The sequence below is a fragment of the Callorhinus ursinus genome, unplaced genomic scaffold, assembly GCF_003265705.2.
Source record: "Callorhinus ursinus isolate GAN/ISIS: 27379988/994484 unplaced genomic scaffold, GSC_fseal_2.0 scaffold3, whole genome shotgun sequence".
NCBI lineage: Eukaryota > Metazoa > Chordata > Mammalia > Carnivora > Otariidae > Callorhinus > Callorhinus ursinus.
In genome coordinates, this window is record NW_027397065.1 from 61455268 (window position 1) to 61477746 (window position 22479).

Sequence of the window (22479 nt, forward strand, 5' to 3'; positions counted from 1 at the left end):
ATGAAACTATAATCTAAATACATAGATCAGCTGATCCTCATAAGAATAATAGGGAGAAGTTAAGGTGAGTATTGTTATCTCATTCTACACAGATGAGAAAGAGACTCAGCGAAATTGTGCTTCATTCAAAATCCTGTAGATAAGAACCTGTAAAGTTAAGACTTGAACCCAGGTGTTCTAAGTGCAAGTGCACGGCTCACTGACCACCCTGTATCTCCTCCCTACAGTATAACTTTCTTAGTGCAGGTTTTCTCTCTCAGGTCCCACCTCTTCCTTCAAGTCAGCTAACACAGAGACTGCTGGCCCCTTCATGAGGTGCCTGCCTCCACCCATGTCAGTCCTGTCCAGAATCACCCGTTCAGAATCCGATGCATCATTCATGTGAGAGATATGCCCAGACAGAAGCAAGGGGTGATTTTGTTTGACCTTCTACTGTTCATCTTTGCAATCTCAGCCACCTTCTCCTCTTCCTGCTTATTCTGAGCTTGTTTTGGTCTTCCCAAGGTTTGTGAGAGGTTTGATGAATTAGTTGTAATTAGTGTTCTTGTTGCTTAGAAAAGGTCCCAACCTTCTTTTATTGCAAAACTAATAGATACCAGGAAGGAGAGACCTATAATAATACCACTCAGATCCTGCCAGGTTGTTACTGAGCTTCATGACCCATTAGCCTTTTTTTTTTAAAGATTTTATTTATTTAAGAGAGAACACATGCATGAGTGTGTGTGGGGGTGGGGTGGAGGGAAAGGGAGAAGCAGACTCCCCATTGAGCAGGGAGCCAGAAGTGGGGCTTGATCCTAGGACCCTGAGATCATGACCTGAGCTGAAGGTAGACACTTAGCCGACTGAGCCACCCAGGCGCCCCCCACCCCCACCATTAACCTTTTCTTGAGAAGGCTTTTCTTCATCATGAGTTTGTTCCTAATAAATCAGATTCACTTTGTTGTTTTAAAAACATGACTTTTAGCAATTAACGTTTATTTCAGAGCAAAATACAGATGAATATTATCAGATTTAAAAAGGGGATTTGACTTCTACCACATGACAGCTATTTTATGGTTGATGATGTTTCTTATGTCTCAGTAAAATCATCCACTTCCTATGCCAACTGAACAATTTGGTGGCAATGCAAGAGAGGATAAATGGCTATTAAATGTATAAAACAAAGAAGCCAAGGAAAGAATAAGCACAAAGGTGTGGTTGGTCAGTGTCTGCAAAAGAAGCCCGGTTGAAACTCTGGCAGGCATTCTGGCCCTGAAGACCTCAGTGTGCTTTCTTAAACACATAACATACCGTGACCTTTAGCAGCCAACTTTGTGAGTCAACTCTCTTCACAAACAGATTTAATTTCGTTTATCATCTCTTTGCAGTAATTCTGGTCAGACCACACATGACAAGTTATAACAATTTATCAACAGCTCAGAAAGAGCTGCAATCACTCAGGGAGCACTGAGAAAAGAGAAAACTAAACAATGAATAAAAAATAATTTCTAGAGGTCACAGAGGTATGAGTTGGTAATCATGACTCTAGATCTGATTGTACCCTATTGGCACTGAATTCTTCATATTGCTTCAGATCACTTGTCCTAATATCTAAGCTCATTTATGAGATTGTAATCTTTGCTTGCACGATATTGGATCTGACAATAAAACATCATGCCTTTCACCTGGTATGTGATATTCAATCAGAAGATACTGTGAAAATGTACCTTCTAGTTTAATGTTTCTGACCAAGGGATTTAGAAGTCAGAACACAGATATGTAGCCAGACATCCACTTCACCCCAGCTATTGTAACTCTTCACATATACATTCACATTTCACATAAGTGGAGTCTGTTTTTTCCTTTTTTAGATCATATACTTATGTTCCATTGTGTAACACGTTATTTCCTTTTATAGTTGCAAATCCAATCTTTTGAGTGACTCGTCTCTTTGCCCTCCTTAAGTTGGCTTTCTACTTATTTGTAAAGCTCTTCTTCCATCTTCAGTTCTTATTGAAGGCCTTTCTATTTTCTTCTGTTTTTCAGGTTCTTTCCTATTTTTCTTTAGCTCCTCTCTTTGTCAATCAGTATCTAACTTAAAGCTAAAAAAAGGTCTCCAAATTAATTTGTGATAATCTTAAGTATATTTAATTTTCTGGAAATTGATTCAGTAGCCAGCTGAATTTTATTTCCATATAATTATCTCAGACAAACTCCTTGTTTTTAATTTCCCTCATTGGCAATAAATTTCCCTTCAGGCTAAAACCTGTAGGAAGATTGTCCTCTTTTCTGGTTGCTGATTTTGTGGCTGAGATTACTTGTGAGTCTGTTAACACTTTTAGGAAACTTGTGTTTTTTATTATTCAATATAGTCCTAATTCTTCAAGGACTTCAATTTATCTCAATTTACTTCCTTTGAAATTTGAAAATCACTCCAGTTTACCTCATGAAAGATTCCATAACTCTTGTGGAATAGTCCCCAGACTTTAAGTTCACCAATTACAGTCTTATTATAGACCGAGTCTCTGTATGATTTCATGCCTTCAAACAGTCAGTTGCTAAGATACCCTATCAAGAAATCCAGCAATTCAAAAGGGAATAAATAGTCTTGTTTTTGCCAAGTCATTCCAGTCAAAATAGGTAGACTGTAATAAAAATACAGAAGATTATCAATGAACTCTTAACCCCTAAAATAATGTGGAAAATTGTGATCTGTGCATATATGCATTTTCTGGGGAGAAGATTGACTACTCTTATTAGATTCCCATTGCCTTGCACATGCTTAGCACATTCTTGAGTCTGAGGAAGTATTAGATGAGTGAATTATGAATGAAATAAGGATTCCAAAAACGGTCTCATTATTTAAAAAAAAAAGTTTAGCAATAACCAGAGCCACATCTTTTTCTCTTTGAATTTTACCTCTCTAAAAACCTTTTTAGTCTCTTTTTTCTTGGTATTTCTAGGAGGCAGGTGTTAGAAATACTGAATTTATCTTTAATATTTCTTGACTTTTCTTTCATACTTTTTGATCCTTAATCCCCTTATGATATGTTCTGGAAAGTTCATCAGCTCAGTCTTCCAGCTCACCAGTTCAACTTCCACTGTGTCTTTTCTACTATTTATTTTATTGAAAGGCTTTAATTTTAATGTCAACACCATTGTTCTTTTTTTTTGTTAAAGATTTTATTTATTTATTTGACAGAGAGAGACACAGCGAGAGAGGGAACACAAGTGGGGGAGTGGGAGAGGGAGAAGCAGGCTTCCCTCTGAGTAGGGTGCCCGATGTGGGGCTTGATCCCAGGACCTTGGGATCATGACCTGAGCCAAAGGCAGACGCTTAATGACTGAGCCATCCTGGCGCCTCCACCATTTTTCTATGACATTCATTATTTTTCTCATTAGCTTTACTCCTTAGACTTAATGGCCTCTTTTTTCTTATCCCTCTCCAGAGATTCCTCATGTTCTCTGGTTTACTGGGGCTCCTTTTTATTTTTTAATTATGTGTGTGTGTGTGTGTGTGTGTGTGTGAGAGAGAGAGAGAGAGAGAGAGCGCAGGAGCAGGGGGGAGGGGCAGAGGGAGAGGAAGAAGTAGACCAGATCCCTCAAAAGGGATCCTGATGCAGGGCTAGATCCCAGGACCCTGAGATCATGACCTGAGCCGAAGGCAGATGCTTAACTGACTGAGCCACCCAGGCACCCTTCCTTTTTCTTTATTTTGAATGTATTTATGAATGTAAAAGATGTTTTCTATAGTTTTAGAAACTTAAATAATCAGAGCTGATGGAGGTAAGACACTGTGTATGTCCACCATGTTCTATTAGAAGTTCTTACATTTTTTTCCTTAGTGTCATATGAAGTCAATGGTGATCACTCATTTAAAAGAATAGTGTTTCTCCTTATATTGCCAAAATTATATAACGATGGTGTCAGGTTAAAAATAAAGAAAAAAATCTAATGAATAAAAGCTAAATTACCTATAATTCTACTATTAAAAATTACTACTATTAGGGCTTTGTATGAATACTTTGTTATTTATCAAGACTTTCCTATCTCATTTTTGTTGAACTTTGGGGCTGGAGGGAGGGTAAGGAGTGTGGTGAATATCCAGAACTAGGGAAAACACTCTTCAGGTTAAATTAATAGGGGGGAGACACTGTAATGTGACTTGCAAGGAGATACTCTCTTTAGCAAAGTAAGACCTAAAATGTACGCTTTTAGAGTTGGGAGTAGAATAAGAAGGATACGCAGAACTGAAGAGAGCTATCAGGATGAACTTAACTTTCTCAGTGTAAGATGTCTTTGGTTATTATTATTGTTGTTGCTGCTGTTATTATTATTTTGGTTTTCAGGCAACCAAATAAAAGAATATCAGAAACCTTTGCACAAGATGACCCCAACATCATGTCTGCTCTTATGTATTATCAGGATGAGAAATTTCCCCTCCCTCTATCCCACACCATAATGAGGGAAAGACTATATGTATAAGAACAGTTATGTGAAAAGTTTCACATAGCTAGCACAGGAAGCTAGGAAAATTTCTAAGAAATGGGAAAGCTTGGAGCTTGCTTACCACTTGGTAAATGACCACAGCTCTGTTTGAAGGAGGGGGCGTTGGGGGATTTGGGGCTAGGAGAAGACACTAAAAGGAGTGCGGTATTGGTGGAAGAGAACAGCAGGATGAAAGCTGGGGATGTATAGACTATTCTCCACTAACCTAGACAACATCCAGGTGGGGATCCCTAGAGAGCTGAGCAGTGGCTCTCCATGCTTGCATATGGTGCTTTGGGAGGAATTGGATAGACCAAAGGCGAAAAGTCGTTCTTGGTTTCACCCCTTTCCCAAACTCACTACAGCTGGAATCAGCCACCGTGAACTTAGAATAGTTGATTGAGACTTGTTAGGGTATGTGTTCACATGACAGAGGGAAAGGAACAGACCACGTCTCCCATCTCCACCTGGTCAATGACAGATATCTAAGACACTTTCAGTGTGTTCATCATTGAACACAATGATGAGGGTGGGGCCAGCAGGGAAGCTGTTTTTCATTATTATGAGGCTAGAGGAGCACTAAGACCTATTTCTAAGCTTGTAGCACTTTTATGCCCAGTTGTTTGCTTAGCCAAACTAACTTCCACCCATACTTCTTGTCCCAACTGAGGTGCTTCTCTCTCCCAGAAGGGTTTTTTTTTTTTTTTCAAATTAGGTAATGCTCTTTTGCTCTCTCCCTTTACCTTGCCCACAGTTAGCGTGGCACCCTGTACTACCTCTGTCCTAGCAGTTACAACTTTGGGTTGCAATTGCACGTATATTGTTTGTATTCCCAGACTGAAACATAAGAGGGCAAGAACTGGATCTTGTGTATGATCACACCTGGGACATCCAGCTCTGTGCTGGGAATATAGCAAATGCTCAGTTTGCTTTGGTGGTTGTATCTATCATTAAAGAACTAAATAATAACAATCAATAATACTTGTATAGTGACCACTATGTGCCAGGCTGGATTCTAGAAACTTTACATATATTAACTCATTTAATCCACACAATAGATAGGTACTACTTATTATATATAATAGAAAAATTTTGTATAATTTAGTCTGTGCACTATAAGCAGACACTGTTAGAAAGGATTTAAGTTTTGCAGATGAGTAAACTAAGGTACAGAAAAGTTAAGTAACTTGTCAAAGGTCACACAGCTAGGAAATGGTGAGGCTAGGATTTTAATTCAGTTGATCTAGTACCTGAATGTGTGTTCTTAGCAACAATATTATACTGTTTCTAAATTAAGGTATTCTCTACCTCCAATAATTGGAAATAATAAATTTTTTTTTCACTTAAAAGAGACCCATTATCCTGGACAACTCTGAGATAAACATAAATATCCTCCCAAGAATGACTTCAGAGGTCAGGAAAGAGCCAGTTTATGAAAACCATAACTTGCATGCGGAGGAAAATTATTTTCCTGTAAAGAGGTCAAAGGAAATCACTTACCAGACAAGATGAAAGATGTGAAGCAGGCTTGGGTTTTTTAATATTATTCTTGACAAAGAGAATAGATATTGTAGCTTAATTGTTCACCTGACAGAGATCCAACAAAGAGGTCAATGGCTCTGTGAAACTATATTTTCAAATGATAGCTTTTCTCTGAGTACAAAGAATGATCCTGGTGGGCAAAATTTCAAGTATGCATCTCCTAGGTATAATTGAAATACATCAAGTCTTAGCCCTTTTCCCCTCTTAGGTCAGCTACACAATGCACCTGGAAGTATGAATATTGCTAGGTTTAATCTGGGTGTGGATAATGTCCTGTAACAGAAGTTGAGGAGGAATTTGGCTTACAGTCTTAGCTTGCCTGTCAATTAACATGGTGAACTTGGTCAAATTACTTAACTTCTTTGTGCCCTAATATAACTCTTCTATACGTAGCCCTCTATGTCCAAACTAGAGACTGAACTTTGACCTCAAAGACCTGATCTTTGACATCACTGCTCCTGTTCCTTCTTTCAACTGCTCAGCAAGAAAGTCAGAGTTCTATCTTATTTTTAGCGGCAACTCTGTAACCAACCCAATCTCAGAAACAATGAGACACCAAATGGTTGGTTGTTCATGTTCCAGTAGTAGAATTGAAGGTAAATCCGAAGTGATTTCTGGAGGCTGGGCTACTTCTAAAGAGGGAAGAGAGTGTTGAGGTATCAGGATGCTTTCAGTTAAAGTAATGGGAAACTAATTCAGCCTTGCTTATACTGTATAAGTACTTTTTAAAAGTTTCACATAACTTCCATGGGTAAGGGGGACATTAGGCTTGTTATACAAGGCCTCTAATTTTATTTCTTTGAGATTTTATTAATTGTATTCTTTTTCTTGCGTTAACTTTATCTTCTGGTTGATTCAGAGATGGTGGTAGTATTTCAGACATCTCATTTAAATATGAACATGTATAGGGAAGAAGAGTCTATTTCTCTTGTCTTTCTCCATAATAATGAGACTATTTCTAGAAGTGCCCCAGCTGACTCTCCTCATGTCTTATTGGCTGGGATTGTATTAAATATCTATTCCTAAGCCAATCACTGACAAGGAAAATGAATTGCATGACTGGCTTAGATTCTGACAGTTTTTGTAGTTTATTAGTTGTTTTTGTGAAGAGGCAGAGCTCTGATGTTCCCTACAGGGATGTCACCTTAGCTTTCTGATTGGCTTAGATTAATCAACATTTACCTTTGGAGCTGGGGATGCATAGAGTCATTTTTAGAAGAGAGAGAACCCAGATAAATCAAGCTTAGCAAGGAGGAATGGACAACAGTGTTTACTATGAGAGATGATTCTAATAAAAGAGTTAAGCATCATGAAGGAAGGAAGGTGATTATAGATGAGAGTATCTATTTAGGAGGAGAAAGCTAGGCCAGAGCAGCGAAAGGAGCAATCCACCAATGGAGAAGACATCAGAGTCTTTGGAGGAGGATAGACTTAGGCTCCAAATCTGCTTTATCACCCTCTAGGTATATGAGTGTGGGGAAATCAGTTAACTTTGTTGTACCTCAGTCTCATAATCACAATAAGATGGGGATGATAATGTCCCCATTTTTGAATTGATGTTAAAGAGATATAGGAACTAAAATATGTCCGAGGGAACTTAGCGTATCATCGATGGTTATGGTTATTATGCTGATAATGTGACTGACCCTCCTGGAACAGAGACTAGCAGAGCAGACTAAGTAGGGAGTTACTGGTAGTTGAATAACTGGTTAAATCACAGTGTTCAGTCTTTATTGAGTGCTTCCCATATGTCAGGGGTCACTTATTGATTCTATCAACAAGTCATTACTGAGTGCCTATAATGTGTCAGGCACTGTTCCTGGTACTGGAGATACAGCACTAAAATACAAAAGATAAACACCCCGGTTCTCAAGGACTTTACAGCCTAGCAGGGGAAGACAGACACAAGTAAATGTATGACGCATTTTGAATGTGAGATAGTGCTGAGTGCCGAGGGGAAGTGTGAGGCAGGGAAGGAGGATAGGGAGGGCCGGAGTGGGAAGGCAAGTTTAAACAGGGTGGCCAGGGAAGGTCCTCCAGAGGACGACGATGTGTGAGCAAAGAACTGGAGGATGTGAGGGAGTAAGCCATGTGGCCTTCTGAAGGAGGAGGTCGCCAAGCAGAGGGAACAGCAAGTGGAGTGTGCCTGGAAAGTTCAAAGACGAGCAATGAAGACAGTGTGGCTGGAAAACAGAGAGCAAAGCAAAGATCAGGAGGAGGTGAGGTCAGAAAGGTGGCAGGTGAGATCAGGTGGGGGAGTTTGTAGAGCCTTGAACGTGATTTTATAGACTTTGGACTTCATTCTGAGTGATACAGAAAGTTGTGGAGGGATTTGAGCAGAGGAATGGTTATTTTCCTTCACTCTTCTTTTGATTTTCTTCTATTTGCATTCCTTTTATTTTTTTAAATTACTTTTTAAATTTAATTTTTTTGGCCAGTCCCTGCTCAGTTCCTAGTCTTTGGTATATTAATGTTTCCTACACCTGTAGCAGCTGTTTTCTCCAGATGCCTAGACGTTCTTCCTCTGCCCTGAAACTACTCTGAAGCAGTTTAGCAATAAATCAGTAGCCTCGTTTCATTTACCAATAAGGTGTGGGCATAACCTTTGCCTGCTTCTGCCTGAGAGGACCCTTAACATGTCCCTAAGGAGGTTAGTCCTTGGCTTCTGGAAATCCTTAGGAGACTGGTGCTTGTTAAAAGCTACCTCCTAGCCCTTGAGTTACCTGGCTAGAGCCTGGGTCAGGGTTGGTGACGTGTTGTCCTGGTCTCTTTGCAATGTGGGATGGATTCCCCAGGCTCTACTGTGAACTAACAATGAAGTCAAGCCTGGAGCCTTCCTCGAGTGCGCTTGTGTTCATTTCCCTGGACCTTGCTGACAGCCTGCATGCATCTAGATTGTAGATGCCTAATCTCTTGGTTAGCGGTCTCACCTCCCCTTTTAGACATGTGTTAGGTTCTCTTTTTCTATCCCCTATGTATCCTAGCTGCTCTTTCAAAATTTTTATCCTTGTCCTCTGTTCTGCATATGAGAAATTCCTCAGCACTATATTTTTATTTATTAATTCCTTCTTCGTTAAATCCTGAGTTCATCTCTTTTTTGTTGCTGTTTTCATTATTTAAAAAATAACTAATTTTTATATCTATACTAATTCTTATTTTACTTTCCTGTTTTTCTGTGACAATTTATGATTCTCAACAAATGTTCTCTGTTTCTTTATTTGTATGAACGTTCAAAATACTTTTTATAATTCTTGGGTGGAATATTCTTTGAATGTTAATCGCCTGAAGGGGATTCTTTTTCCCATTATGGATTTTGTTGGCTGCCTTTCTTTACAGTAGATTTCTTTTTTTTTTAAGATTTTTAAGATTTTAAGATTTAAGATTTTTTTTTAAAGATCTTTAAAAAAAAGATTTTATTTATTTGACAGAGAGAGACACAGCGAGAGAGGGAACACAAGCAGGGGGAGTGGCAGAGGGAGAAGCAGGCTTCCCGCGGAGCAGGGAGCTGGACGCAGGGCTCGATCCCAGGACCCTGGGATCATGACCTGAGCTGAAGGCAGACGCTTAACGACTGAGCCACCCAGGCGCCCCTACGGTAGATTTCTTCCTTTGGTGTGCAGGATCAGCTTTTGAGTGATACGATTTTATCTTCTCTCTTTTCTCTTTTGTGCTCACCTCCTCCTTGGCTAGTGGTTTTCTCTGTTGTCTCCATCCAGGTCTCAGGGCCTCCAGTCTAGAATCAGGTTTTAGCAGATTGGGGCTCCTGCTTTGTTGTGAGATTTGATATAGTGTAGATCCAGTCTGGGAGCCAGTTCCTGAGCATGGGGTCATGCCTTGTCAACCAGCTTCACTGAGTCCACAGTTTATAAAGCCTTGCTTGGGCTCTGGATGAAAGCAGTTTCATCAACCTCTTTCTATGAGCAATGAGGAGGGGAGGATAGACAGGAGGGAGTACTTCTGTGCCAGCACCTGGCTTTAAGCAGTGAGTCTGGATCCTATCCCTTGTCTGCTGTGGATTTTAAGTCCTCCCATCACTGTCATTTCAACTGCCTCTGCCTGTTTCCAGACTACAAATCCTGGAGACTCTGGGCTATAGTCATATTCCCTGCTTTGGGTTTCTGTTCCAATTCTAGTCCATAACAGTGTTTATTTTGCTTTGAAGCCTTGTTATATATTGTGGATTTTCTCATTTTACATTTTTCAAGTATTCTTTTGGAGGAAAAAGGGTATGTCAAGATATGAAGTTAATTCACCATCTTGATTGGAGTTTTCAAATAGATTTTTAGGTAGAAATTTAGAATGCTAGTTGTGTCAGTAAGTTGTGCAACCAGTTAAACCCTAATTTTCTTACCTGGGTATCTCAGTCTGCTCAGGCTGCTGTAACAAAACACTAGGGGGCTTCAACAGCAGACATGTATTTCTCACAGTTCCAGGAGCTGGGAAGGCCAAGGTCAGGGTGCCAGCAGATTCAATTCTTGGTGACAGTCCTCTTTCAAGCTTGCAGATGGCCATCATCTCTCTGTGGGCTCACATGGTCTTTTCTTTGTGCTAGTGCAGAGGGAGAGAGAGAGCTTTAGGGTCTCTTCCTCTTCTTATAAGGCCACTAATCCCATAATGAGAGCACCACCTTCATGACCTCATCCAAACCTAATTACCTCCCAAAGGGATTAGGACTTTAGCATATGACTTTTGGGGGAACACATTCAGTCCATAACATTGGAAAATCACTACATTATTGTTTCTGAGTTTGATTCAGAACTGTGGTTCTAGTAAATTCAATAGGTATATTGATAACAAAGAGTGTCCCCTAAAACAAATTTGATAAATTCTGTATTAATCCAGGTCAAACAGATTTTTCCCTGAAGTTCCTTTTGGAACCTGAAATGTGTGTTACTTATAAAGAGAATAAATATGCATAGTCTCCCAAACCCATTTCAACATGACATTTTTTTCATGCCATGCTTACTACTATATCCCAGAGGAGTATTCCATGGAACAAAATGTAGAAAATGTTAATACTAACCAGACAAAAATGTTTACATATATACACATATATATGTATATATATAAATGTTTATATATATGTATATATATAAATGTTTACATATATATGTATAAAATATGAATTTGAATGTGAATTTACATTTATGTGTGAGTTTCTGAGTACCTAGAAAAAGAATGGTGTTATATATATATGCATGTGTTAAGTATTATTGCATCATATGTAATTAACATCAACAAATAGCATAATATATGAATAAAAAGTCATTGTAAAGTGTCTTGCTTCTTAATCAATGGAACATAGGAAATAGGAATTATAGAGCAATCGAATGTCAGAATGAAGGGTATATTGATACAGAATTGAATATTTTTCAAATTTTTAAAGTTCAAATTTTATATGGAAACTATCTCATATATATGCATATATATCATATATATATATAGCAGAGTTGCACTGTTTGAAGTGAAGTTGGGAAAATGGGAGTCCTCACCCTTCCTTTTTAAGGTCAATCTTGAGGACCCTCGAGGACCCTTCTTACCTTCATAGGGCCTGGCTTAAATTCTACCATCTGTTGCTTCAGTTCCACAGCAGGGGAGTCAGGCTCTAAAAAGGTAACATGAGTTCTCAAAGTCTACTGGCTAATTAGGGTCAGAAGCAGGACTAGAGTGAAGATATCCTAATTCTTAGTTCAGTGCTCATTCCCCCACAACACTGGTTCTTCATTTTTTTAAAGCCTTTGAATTACTTTTTTCAAATGAAATATCATATAGAAATTCTACATATAAAACAAATAAAGCTCAGCTTCCCTGGTTGAAGGATGAGAGATGGGTCAGATGTCTGGAAGGACGGCTGAGGGTACTGTGGCTTTGTGTACTACTCTCTAGTCCTCCCATACTGGCCCTTAGTGGCTTAGGGCAACACTGTTTAAAAATGATACATGAAACTGGGCAGAAACAATACACCCTGTTCTTCAAACCAGAGAGGATACCATTAATACACATGAGAGGGAATCTCTTGATACCCATTGGTCTTACCCCTTACAAGAGATCGTGGCTCTTATCTAAAAGAGAAAGAAAACTTTGTCTAGCTACGGGATTGTTCTTTGTCAAAGAGCAAAATGGCAAAGTTTATTCTTTAATTTAAATGAGGAGACCAGAGTTCCTGCAAACCTTACCATTTGAGCTGGCATCAGAGTTGTCACACACAGCAGAAGCAGAAAGAATCCAGCTCTTGGGCCTTAGGGCACAAGCTTCTAGAACTTCGGTCATTATGCGTGTGATTCAGTGGTGAATCAGTGCCTTTCTGTGATTTCAAATAATAACAAGTACCCAGGAGGGTACAAGGCGGCAGCATTGTTCAGAGCAATCAGTCTCTCATTTGTGTGCTCAACTGAATGAGGAGAAACACAAGTAAATATTCCGCGTTAATAGCAAAATTATGCCTTTGTGCCAAGTTATTCACACAAAGTTGAAAATGAGTCACACATAACATTCTGTGGGTTTTCTGCCTTTTGTTCTTCCTATTTAAGAGAGTGAAGATGAGCTTAGAAATCTGATTGCTGTGTTGCCAAGGGAGATGAGAGGGGTAATTGGAGCAAGGACTATTTCCTACAGACTCAGCCCCAAGGTAGACAATGGGAAGCTAACTTCTGTTGGAGGATTGGTCCAGTGCTGAGATATGAGGGGTTTCATGGCTATTTTTCAGAATCTTCCCTCCTCAGAAGAAGGCAAGGAATCCTATTACCAGGGACTCTTTATTTGAGAACACAAAACAGTAAACATCAAGCTTTGACTAGGAGAAGTTACATTTAGCAGTAAAGATATATATATATATAATCTACCTAAGCTAAGAACAAATAAATACATATTTTCCTATTAGAGTCTCTGCAGTATTTTGTTTTGCTTTTATCTAGGAACTTATTTTTAATTAGAAGACCTGCATCTAAACTTGTTTCATTTCTAGTTTGTCTATGCAGGGATTCTGTGGAATCTGGCGACACTTTAATACTATTCAAAAACAGTCCTTAATAGATTTTAATCTCCATTCTTTCTACTGTTTAGAAGTTGTGGGGAAATAGCTGTGGTGTTCATTGGTTTATTGATTGATTGATTATTTATTTCGAAAAATATATTGAGCACATACTATATGTCAGCCATCATACTAGTGTCTGAGGAAGAGAAATGAACAAGAGAGACAGTCCCTGCTTTCAATGAGCTTAAAGTCTAGTTGTAATTATATATATTCTGTTAACCTACATTTATGAAGTACATACAGCTTTCATCGTTTTAGCATTTTGAAACAAGAATGTTTTGTTCCAAAAGTACTTGAAACCTTCAAGATACAAGATACACAGTTGGAATTAGTTGTAATGGATGCATTAGGAGTTGAGTAGTAATGCCCGTAGAGGTGATCAGTTACAGCAAGAGATTATGACTTTCAAAAGGAGGGTGATGAGGATAAAGAACAACACCCAAGAATAAGAAAAATTCACTTGCATTTAATTTTGGAATGTATATGACACTTTTTTTTTTTAAAGTTTGTTCTCATTAGAGACATGTACCTTGATTTATTGATTATTTTGATTGGGCTATTTGTATTCATTCTGGAAGTCCATGCTGAGTACCAGGGAAATCTGCCTAAAAGGTGAGTTAAAAAAATTTTTTTTTAAGAAGGAACAAGGTGGTAGAACTCTGTCATTTTCTCATCTCATGAATGTATTATAGGGTTGCATATTCAATACACCAGTCTTGGTACCATGCTCTTGGTCATTCCTAAGTGAAACTTCTTTACTTGTAGTTAATATAGCAGGTCTAGGAGTACTATGTGACCTCATAGTCTTTCCTACCAAAATCCAGAGACTGGCTAATGACCTATATTTGGCCTGGTGCAAAAAGATGTATAAGCCAAACAGATTTTTTCTTGTTTGGACCAAATTAGGAAATACAGAGAGAAGTGGGAGGCACATCCAAGAACATATAGAGATAATTAAGCTATGTGGTTGAGGTCATAAGTGAGGGTCAAGCTGGAGTTAGAAGAAAGCAAGGAGTATTAAAGAGAAACATAAGAAAATGTATGAAGGTGAAAAGAAAAAAAAATCAAGAAATTGGTGATAGGATAGGAAAAGGCAAGCAGAAGAACTCATACAGGAATTTAGTAAAGTGGCAAGATATAAAATCAATCCACAGAAATCAGTGGCATTCCTATACACCAACAACAAGACAGAAGAAAGAGAAATTAAGGAGTCGATCCCATTTATAATTGTACCCAAAACCATAAGATACCTAGGAATAAATCTAACCAAAGAGGCAAAGAATCTGTACTCAGAAAACTATAGAATACTCGTGGAAGAAATTGAGGAAGACACAAAGAAATGGAAAAACGTTACATGCTCATGGATTAGAAGAACAAATATTGTGAAGATGTCAATGCCACCTAAAGCAATCTACACATTCAATGCAATCCCTATCAAAATACCACCAACTTTTTTCAAAGAAATGGAACAAATTATCCTAAAATTTGTATGGAACTAGAAAAGACCCCAAATAGCCAGAGGAATGTTGAAAAAGAAAAGCAAAGCTGGCAGCATCACAATTCCAGACTTCAAGCTCTATTACAAAGCTGTCATCATCAAGACAGTGTAGTACTGGCACAAAAACAGACACATAGATCAATGGAACAGAATAGAGAGCCCAGAAATGGACCCTCAACTTTATGGTCAACTCATCTTCAACAAAGCAGGAAAGAATGTCCAGTGGAAAAAAGACAGTCTCTTCAACAAATGGTGTTGGGAAAATTGGACAGCCACATGCAGAAGAATGAAACTGGACCATTTCCTTACACCACACACAAAAATAGACTCAAAATGGTTGAAAGACCTCAATGTGAGACAGGAATCCATCAAAATCCTCGAGGAGAACACAGGCAGGAACCTCCTCGACCTCAGCTGCAGCAACTTCTTTCTAGAAACATCGCCAAAGGCAAGGGAAGCAAGGACAAAAATGAACTATGGAGATTTCATCAAGATAAAAAGCTTTTACACAGCAAAGGAAATAGTAACAAAACCAAAAGACAACCGACAGAATAGGAGAAGATATTTGTAAATGACATATCAGATAAAGGGCTAGTATCCAAAATCTATAAAGAACTTATCAAACTCAACACCCAAAGAACAAATAATCCAATCAAGAAATGGGCAGAAGACAGGAACAGACATTTCTGCAAAGAAGACATCCAAATGGCCAACAGACACATGAAAAAGTGCTCAACATCACTCGGCATCAGGGAAATCCAAATCAAAACCTCAATGAGATACCACCTCACACCAGTCAGAATGGCTAAAGTTAACAAGTCAGGAAACAATAGATGTTGGCGAGGATGTGGAGAAAGGGAAACGCTCCTACATTGTTGGTGGGAATGCAAGCTGGTGCAGCCAGTCTGGAAAACAGTATGGAGGTTCCTCAAAAAGTTGAAAATAGAGCTACCGTACCATCCAACAATGCACTACTGGATATTTACCCCAAAGATACAAATGGAGTGATCCAAAGGGGTACGTGCACCCCAATGTTTATAGCAGCAATGTGTACAATAGCCAAACTATGGAAAGAGCCAAAATGTCCATTAACAGATGAATGGATAAAGAAGATGTGGTGTATATATACAATGGAATATTATGCAGTCATCAAAAAAACCCGAAATCTTGCCATTTGTAACAATGTGGATGGAACTAGAAGGTATTATGCTAAGCGAAATAAGTCAATCAGGAGACTAGTATCATATGATCTTACTGATATGAGGAACCCTTATTCTCAGGAAATAAACTGAGGGTTGCTGGCGTGGTGGGGGGTGGGAGGGGTGGGGTGGCTGGGTGATGGACATTGGGGAGGGTATGTGCTATGGTGAGCGCTGTGAATTGTGTAAGAGTGATGAATCACAGACCTGTGCCTCTGAAACAAATATACATTATATGTTTTTTTTTTTTAAAAAAAGAAGATAATAGGAAGGGAAAAGTGAAGGGGGGGAAATTGGAAGGGGAGATGAACCATGAGGGACTATGGACTCTGAGAAACAAACTGAAGGTTTTAGAGGGGAGGGGGGTGGGGGGATGGGTTAGCCTGGTGATGGGTATTAAGGAGGGCACACGTTGCATGGAGCACTGGGTGTTATATGCAAGCAATGAATCATGGAACACTACATCAAAAACTAATGATGTAATGTATGGTGACTAATGTAACATAATAAAATTAAATTAAAAAAAGAAAAAGGAAGCAGAGATATTAGTAACATATTGGTACAGGGTAGTCATAAAGTCTGAAAACAGTAGTATTTCATCAAGCATTGTAATACAATACCAGTAATATGTTTGGCTATATTCATAGACTTCGTGTCTAGGCTGTAAGTAAAGATTTTGTAGCTTGGCTCTACTATGGATCCTACTCTAGTTGTTTGACTTTTCCTGGATTACTGTGTATTTGTATTCATACAGTACACCCCCTCACCATCCCCAGCATTACTTTATTACTTGGGATAACTAAAGTGAGCCATCTTTTCTTGCAACCAGAAGATACTAACTGAACCAGACTCTTTGAGGGTGGAGCACATTTCCTAACATGGATTTATATGCTTTCTATGAGTTTTCTTTGTTCTTACTTTTCTTGTGATCTGTGAAATATTTTGGCTCCTAGAATTTGTAAAACTTACATTTTCTTAATGTTGCACATCGATTAGTGCTTTTTTCCATGTAAATATTTCTACCACATTATAAACGCAGTATTTGATTTAAACCATAGATTTGTATTTACAGCATGGAAAACAAACTGTTTAGTTTACTTCTGTCCATCTAATAATAACTATAATATCATGCTTGCCAAAAACTCCATTAAAGACATATGCCTTGACTCATTGATTCCAATAATAGGAAAAAGCACCATTTCCCAGCAACTGGAGATTTGATGTTGCTTTTGAGGAGGGACAGAAAGGATCCCACCGAAATATTTATATAGCATGAGAACTCGAGGAAGCCCTCAGTAGTAGACACAATTCTAGGATCCCTAGTAGAACAGGAATTGAAAGTTTTTGTAGGGATATAAGTTGGCTAGTAGTGAGAACATGGTACAGATGGAGGAGACCAGTAACATAGAATAAAAGTCAAACTTTAAGTTATATAAACTTGAAGAACAGGGGCATGAAGAAGAGAGGCAAAAATAAAACAAATTTCAGACTGATAATAGTAATAATAATTAAACCTAAACTTTAATTTGGGTAGCCCAGGCAAGACAGAAACTAGATAATGATGTAGTTCTCATTATTTGACAATAGTATATACAATATATTAGCTTATTAAAAGAAACAGCTTTTTTCTGTCTCTTTGATCCCAGGTGAGTGTATCATGAGGTTTTTATACAGACAGCATTGAATTTCAAAATTATGAATCTCAACATATAGGCAGGACACTAAGTCTGTAAGTATATTAAAACACAAAATTATGTATCAAATAGCATACTTAAAATTAAAAATCCATATGGATTACACAACCAGTGGTTTCTTACAGTGGCCCTTGGTGAAAGCCAAACTCTAAAGATAAATTTATGGAGGCTTGGGGTGGACATTGAGTGGTATCTTCAAGATACATTGCTGTTATGTGCTTTCTTTGGGTGCAGAGTAAGACTTATTCCCCCTCTAATATCAATGGATTGAATAGAAGCCTCAGTTAAAATATAGACGACTAAAAAGCATCCTAAGCTTCTGATTGAGAGAAGAAGATTGATAGGATTTAATGGTATGCATAATAACTGAGAGTATGAAATTGAGGATTCAAGGATCCTGTGAAACACCTTGCCCTCTTCTGACTCCCCTTCAGTCTGTCTTCTCTCTTCCTCTCCTCCCTATCAAAACTCTATCTCTTTGAGGCTAGTTTTAATCAGGTGCTGGTCATATTAAAAAATTAATAACAAATTGGGAATAATCATCGTCTTCTCCAGAACCTACTCATCTTCCTGTATTTTCTCCCTTTGGCCGGAAATAGTCTTATCTTTTTTTTCTCCTTCTTTCTAATAGTGTACAGTCCATTAGATGCCAAGAACTTCATCCTGCCACATTAATAATTTTCAAATCCATTTTATTCTATCTCTTTGCTGCTGTATTACTTTATGATTTTATTATTTCTCAACTAGATTATTTTTTTAAGTTTTTATTTATTTATTTGAGAGAGAGAATGAGAGATAGAGAGCACGAGAGGGAAGAGGGTCAGAGGGAGAAGCAGGCTCCCTGCCAAGCAGGGAGCCTGATGCGGGACTCGATCCCGGGACTCCAGGATCGTGACCTGAGCTGAAGGCAGTTGCTTAACCAACTGAGCCACCTAGGCGCCCTCTCAACTAGATTATTGTAAGTCTTCTAACTCATTTCCAATTAAGTTTTCATATGGTTCTAGAATGATCTTTCTAAACTGCCAATTTTGTCTTCTGCTTATAACCATTCAGCATCCCCCTAAAGTATGAGACATGAAGCATGGCAGACAATGCTCTAAATCACCCAGGCTTTGCTTACAACCCTGGACATATTTTGACATTCTCATATAAACTGTTAACAAGGGACATCATGCTATGTATCAGTTGGAGCCAGAACATCCTTGAAGATTCACATCATAAGGAAATGTAAGCCACACATTTTTTTTTTTTTTTTAAATAGACTCCACACCTAGCATGAAACCCAGTGCAGGGCTTGAGCTGATGACCCTTGAGACCCTGAGATCAGGAGTCAGATGCTTAACCAACTAAGTCACCCAGGTGCCCCAAGCCACATATTTATTATGCCAACTATCTACTCACCATTTTGGGGAATTATATATAAATTATTGTTTAATTAAGGATTAAATTAAATCAGACATTTTGTCTCTTTTTTTCTGCTAACCAATGTCTTGGCCTAAAGGGAAAGACATTATTTAAAGAAAAATTTAGAAATTAAAATGTCTATGTATATCTAAATGGTAGTGTGGTAGCATGATTTAAATTTTGTGACCTTGTTGCATGCAGAGTAAGAAAAAATTTATTTTATTTTATTTATTTTTTAAAGATTTTATTTATTTGACAGAGAGAGACACAGCGAGAGAGGGAACACAAGCGGGTGGGGGGGTGGGGTGGAGGGAGAAACAGGCTTCCCACAGAGCAGGGAGCCTGATGTGGGGCTCGATCCCAGGACCCTAGGATCATGACCTGAGCTGAAGGCAGAGGCTTAAGAACTCAGCTACCCAGGTGCCCCAGAAAAACAATATTTTAAAAAGCACACTTTAGTTATAGGGGCTATTTACCAGATTGTGTGCAGAAAAATTCCATAAACTAGGTCACCATATTACAGAAGACTTTCCACAAGTACTTTTTTCTTCCCAGAGCCTCATATTCATAGTTTTCCCCTTCACTGTTGCATGCTATTGTTTTTATGATGCTTACTATTAAATTTTGCTTCAACAGAGATACCAGAGAGCATGTCATTTCTGTAAACCAACATTTTACTATTGTTCTCCCGCTTTTCATCCTACTTTCTCCTACTTTTCATTCTTCATTGCCAGAAGTCCCTGGTTGCCTGGTATAAGAAAACATCATAATTATCTCATTAATATTTGGTCCTGGCCTCCCTGCTAATCAGGTTAGTATTGCTGAGAATTCAAAAAAAGAAAACAGAAATCTACTAAGAAGGAATAATTGATCCTCAGACAGTTCTAGAAAGCTGCCCAGGAACAAAAGTTCATCTGCTTGGTGAAATAGGAGATAGTAGATTTATGTGGAGAGTATAGCTCCATCAATTTTAACTAGTCTATACTTTAGGCTTCTGGAAGGCAGAGAACATGCTCTTAGCCCTTCAGCACCTTGTCTGTAGCAGGCTCTCACATTTGTTGATTGTTTCGAAGATAAACAAATTCTGAAATGAATTTTTTTTCTTTTCTGTCCTCTCTGAATTCACTTACTGCTCCTCAGAATGTGCTTCCTGAGTGGAAAGCAGTCTCTACTGCATATGCTCAAATGGGCTGTTATAACTCTGGAGATAAGTTTTTGATCTATCTATCATATTATTATTATTTTAAAGTCATTGGTTACAGTTGGGTAGACATGCTTGCTGAATGTTGAGTATGGTATTTGACACTGGACTATGGTATTACTCTGGGCTATATATGTGACTATAATGGATAAAACTAATTCAGGTAATAAAGCTATTTGTGGCTCAGGTAAATGAGACCCTAGAGCAAAAATAGTTAAACACCTAAATCAAAGCCAGTATTGCTGGTCACTATGACTTCCAAATATATTCTAGAACAACTGTGACTCTTGCAATAACTCCATAAAATATGAGCCAGCTTAAAAAGGAGATTCTTTTCCACTAGGTGTAGTATTATTAGACAGATGGCATTGTGTAGATTATTCATATCAATTATAATTATAGATTCTCTAAATTAGTACAGTGAATATTGACAGAACATGTTCTTTATGTCCATTCTCACTGTATTTGTTGATGTGGTCTCTAATGAAACTAGAAGTTTTTAAGAATGAATGAAAACCTATCTATTGCTTACATTCTTTCTAGAATTTGCAACACAAAGATACAAATTCCAAAAATAGCTAGTCAAGATAATAACCCATGGAAGTCTTGTCTTGTACCTCAGTTCTTTGAATTGCTCCTGGGAAATAGATGGCTGAGCACACCTTGAAATCCTATTCAATCTGGTAATATAATTGGAACCACTTTAATTCTTGCTATTGTTTATTCACTATTTGTAAAATTATAAGTGCTGTTATTTATTTGTTGAAAATGCCACAGGGGTGTCTTGGTAGCTCAGTCAGTTAAGTGTCTGACTCTTGATTTTGGCTCAGGTCATGATCTCAGGCTAGTGGAATCGAGCCCTGTGTCAAGCTCTGTGCTCAGTGTAGAGTCTGCTTGGGATTCTCTTTTTCCCCTCTCCCTCTGCCCCTCCCCCTGCTTATGCTTTCTCTAAATAAATAAATAAAATCTAAAAAAAAAAGAAAAGAAAATGCTGCAACATAACCCAACTGTCATCTATCTATCTATCTATCTATCTATCTATCTATCTATCTATCATTTCTCTATTTATTCATTTATAAGTAAGGTCTACGCCCAGTGTCAATATTGAACTAATTACTCTGAGATCAATAGTCACATACTCTACTGACTGAGCTAGCCAGCACCCCCACTCTCATTTTTTAGTCTAATTAAAATGTGTTCTGATATTGAAACTTGCTTATTTTGTTTACTATCTGGAAGCAAGCAATGTGAAGAATCATGGGGTTTTGTTTGTTTGTTTTGATTTATTGTTGTTATTGTTGTTGTACCTAATTGTCAGATCATCCTGAATATGCTGTGGTTACAGAGGGCATGGTCACTTAGTAGAGGAGCAATCCTTGGAGTTGAATTTCTCAGGAAATCTCTTTGAACAGTTATTTGTTGTCCTGAAGAAAAAATAGATAGTACCATAAGCAAAATGTGTAGTTTTTGGTTTTCCACTGAATCTGAAAATGTCAGAGCTAATGGAGACTAGTTAGGAATGAAAATACAATGTGTTGAATTGGATATGAAACATGCAGCAGGCTGCTTCTTTTTGCTGTTATTCCAGTCATAAGAAAATGACATGTACTTAAAGTCATTTGGTTTTCTGCATCAAATTCTTTGATACACAAAGGACCCTGGGGTTGATGTAGGGTTGTATGGGGTTTGTTAGAAAATTTTTCAAGCCATTTCCCTCTTCCATCAATGTGTTGTTTCATCATAGTCTTTTTTAGGTCAAATAAGGGCCAAAAAAAGCTATTCTCTGATAGAATAATGAGGAAAGAACATTGACTTATTTCCTGATTTTCAACTGGTAAGAATGTTGCTTAGCCAGTGTAGATAATTTCTAGGAGACTCAATAAGTACTTTGACTTCTCATGGTGACATTGCCCCCTAGACATTTTAGGGTCTAGCATCTGTTGGGGAGAAAGAATTTACTCTACCCTTTAAGGTCCTTCTAGCTGGACTAAGAATCAAGCTGACACAAGACAGATTCACAGGAGAAAATCAGATTTAATAGTGTAGCTGCAGGGAAATTCCAGAGGCAGTCAGGCAACATGATGCTTGCATAATCTTAGGAGAAGGATAGGGGTCTAAGGATACAAAAGAGAGAAAGACCATTAGCAGGAGGATGAAAGATGTTTAGAAAACAAAGGTTATCCTGTTATATAGATAAATTTCTTAGGTAAAAAGGAATCTCTGTTAATAGTTCCCTATGTGGTAAATCAGGCAGTTAAGGGGGAGATAAAGAGCTTTTCCTGAATCTGCTGGGTTTTAATTCAAAATAATATTAATTCAAAATAATATTTTTAATTCAAAATAATGTTCATAACAAAGAAGCCCATCTTGGAGCAGCCTGCCCTTGGCCCTTACACATATAAAGAATAGATTAATAGATTTATTTTAAATCTTTTTTTAAA

General features: G+C 38.0%; 1 pseudogene; it reads left to right on the plus strand.

Annotated features, from left to right (window-relative positions):
• Window positions 1-8098: 8098 nt before the first annotated feature.
• LOC112820422 (large ribosomal subunit protein eL30 pseudogene) overlaps window positions 8099-22479 on the plus strand; it is a 45956-nt pseudogene continuing 31575 nt past the window's right edge.